The sequence below is a fragment of the Cervus elaphus genome, chromosome 4 (assembly GCF_910594005.1).
Source record: "Cervus elaphus chromosome 4, mCerEla1.1, whole genome shotgun sequence".
Classification (NCBI taxonomy): domain Eukaryota; kingdom Metazoa; phylum Chordata; class Mammalia; order Artiodactyla; family Cervidae; genus Cervus; species Cervus elaphus.
In genome coordinates this window covers 49,489,208-49,492,545 of record NC_057818.1, presented here as the reverse complement: position 1 = coordinate 49,492,545, position 3,338 = coordinate 49,489,208, and the positions used below count along the sequence as shown (strand labels likewise).

General features: G+C 36.5%; 1 non-coding gene across 1 annotated transcript; it reads left to right on the top strand.

The window, feature by feature from the left end:
* The first annotated feature begins 1,119 nt into the window (after positions 1 to 1,119).
* LOC122693008 lies at positions 1,120 to 1,310 on the top strand. The gene has a single exon (XR_006340813.1). It is a non-coding gene; the product is annotated as a U2 spliceosomal RNA (small nuclear RNA).
* The last annotated feature ends 2,028 nt before the right edge of the window (positions 1,311 to 3,338 follow it).

Below are 3,338 nucleotides of genomic sequence, written 5' to 3'. Positions count from 1 at the left end.
GAACAGACCAATCATTAGAAGTCAAATGGAATCTATTAAAAAAAAAAAAATCCCAGCAAACAAAAGTCCAAGATCATATGTCTTTACTGGGGGAATTCTACCAAACATACAAAGAAAAAGTTATACCTATCTTTCTCAAACTACTCCAAAAAATTGAAGAGAAGGGAACATTTCCAAATTCATTATATGAAGTCACCATCACCCTGATACCAAAACTGGACAAAGACACTACAAAAAAAGGAAATTACAGACCAGTATCTTTGATGAATATAGATGCAAATACCCTTAAAGTATTAATAAACCAAATCCAACAATACATAAAAAGGATCACATACCATGATCAAGTTGGATTCATTCCAGATTTGTAACATATGCAAATCAATGTGATAACAACACATCAACAAAAGAAAAGACAAAAAGCATAGGATCATCTCAAAGATGCAGAGAAAGCATTGACAAAATTCAGTACGCATTCATGGTGAAAATTCTCACCAAAGTGGGTACATATCTCAACAGGGTAAAAGCCATTTACAACAAACCCACAATCAAATGTAAGACTCAATGGTGAAGACCTAGAAGCCTTCCCATCAAATTCAGGAACAAGACAAGGATGCTCACTCACCACTTCTATTTAACATAGTATGGGAAGTCCTAGCCACAGCAACAGAACAATTAAAAAAAAAAAAAAAAGAGGTATCCAAATAGAAAGGGAAGGGGTACAACTGTCATTATTTGTAGACGACTTGATGCTCTTTACCGAGCATCCACACAGAAACTATCAGAACTAATAAATGAATTCAGCGAGCCTGCAGCATACAAGATTAATATACAGAAATCTGTTGCATTTCTTTACACTAACAATGAAATATCAGAAAGGGAAAGTAAAAAAAAAAAGTTAAATCACACAAAATAAATACCTAGGAATAAACTTAACCAAGCAGGCGAAAGACCTTATATGCTGAAAACTATTAAATACTGATAAAGGAAACTGAAGATGATTCAAAGAAATATAAAGATATCCCATGCTCTTGGACTGGAAGAATTAATATTGTTAAAATAGCCATGCTCCCCAAAGCAACATACAGATTTATTGCAATCCCTTATCAAAATACCTAAAATATCGCTTCTCGGCCTTTTGGCTAAGATCAAGTGTAGTATCTGTTCTTATCGGTTTGGTGTCTGATACGTCCTCTATCCGAGGACAATATATTAAATGGATTTTTGGAGCTGGGAGTTGGAATGGGAGCTTGCTCCGTCCACTCCACGCATCGACCTGGTATTGCAGTACTTCCAGGAACGGTGCACCAAAAAAAAAAAAAAAAAAGAAAAAAAAAAAAAATACCTAAAATATTTTTCACAGAAGCAGAACAAATAATCCCAAAATTTATACAGAAACACAAAAGACCCAGAGTTGCCAAAGCAATCCTTAGGAAAAAGAACAGAGCAGGAGGCATAACCTTTTCCAGATTTCAGACTGTACTACAAAACTATAGTGACCTATACACTGTAGTAATGGCACACAGATCAATGGAACAGAATAGACAGCCCAGAAATAAACCCACACACCTATATGGCCAACTAATTTTCAACAAAGGAGGTTAGAATATACAATGCAAAAAAGACAGTCTCTTCAACTACGTGTTGGGAAATCTAGACAGCTTCATGTAAATCAATGAAACTTGAGCACTCTCTCATACCATATACAAAAACAAACTCAAAATGATTTAAAGACCTAAACATAAGACATGACCCCATAAAATTCCTAGAAGAGAACATAGGCAAAACATTTATTCCTAGACATGGATTGTAGCAATATTTTCTTAGATCTAGTATGATATCACTTATAGGTGGAATCTAAAAGATAAAACAAACTAGTGAATATAACAAAAAAGAAACAGACTCACAGATATAAAGAATATAAAGGGGTTACCAGTTTTGTTCTATGTTCTTACCAAAAGAACATATTGGTTACCAGTGGGGGCAGGGAAGGGGGAGGGCCAAGAAAGGGGTAGAAGATTAAGAGGTACAACTACTATGTATAAAATAAATAAGCTACAAGGATATATTATACAGTATGGAGATATAGCCAATATTTATAACTATAATTAGCTAACCTTTAAATATTATGAATCACTATTGTACACCTGGAACTTATGTAATATTGTAAACCCAATACTTCAATCAAAAAATTTTAAAACTGAGAAGGTACTAGAGGTACATAATAAAACTAATTTTAAAAACAGGAAAAAAAAAAGTACACAAACTTGAGATTTCTTTTTCTTATCTCTCAAGTCCAGATAAACATAAATACCCAGATGGTGACTTCTCGGTGCCAAATATTTCTGACTCAGAGGATAAGCCTACCTGGGGTGCGTCCTTATAGAGGGAACTTTGGACATAGAGACAAACGTGCACATGGGGAGTGAAGATGAAGGCAGAGATGAGCTGATAGCACGTAACGAGCCAAGGAATGCCGAAGACTGCCTGCAGACCCCTGCAAGCCAGGGGCTCGTAGGAGAGGCACGGAACTCCATCACAGCCCTCAGCAGTCAACCCTGCCAACACCCTGACCTTGGACTCATGGCCTCCAGGACCAAGAAAAATAAACTTCTGTTGTTTATGCCAGTCAGATTGTGGTCCTTCATCGTGGCGGTCCTATTGGTTAATATAATAATTACCTTCCCCCTTACATGGAAATCAACTTGCTATACCCCTCACAGAGGAACACAAATCCTCCAACTAGTCAAGCCACCTTGTGTCCAACCACCACACACACACTCGTACACGTTACGGTGAGTTTTCCTAAAGAAATCCCTTGACCTTTTCATGACAGATGACTGCAGTCTGGCCATTCCAGTTTAACAGAAGTGTTCTAAAACTCCTGTATCTCAAAGTGAAGGAGTCTGGGAGCTAATCCCTTTCTCCCAGAAGACCTCTGTCCCTTACACCGATCTCTGCAAACTTAGCAGTCAGGGGTGAATACCTGCTGTACGCTGATGTCACTAAACTGTCGTTTTAGGCTTTTCTGGAAGACAGAAGGTCTGTCCCAAGAAGATTAGATATTTCTGCTCTCCAGAAATAGAAATAGCCATGATTAAAATTTTTTTCAATAAAGTAATACATGAAAGTAACAAAAAATTTAAGGTACTGAAAGGTGTCAAGTAAAAAGCAACATGTTCTTTAAAAAACTTCAACTCAGTCTGTTTCATTTGGAATAAAAATAATGTACAGAACATTGTGAATTTCGAAAAGTAATATAAAATGTTTACATGGTGCTCAGTATGTGCCAGGCATTTCTCTATGAGCTGTATACATTTTAATTCATTTGCTCTTCATGA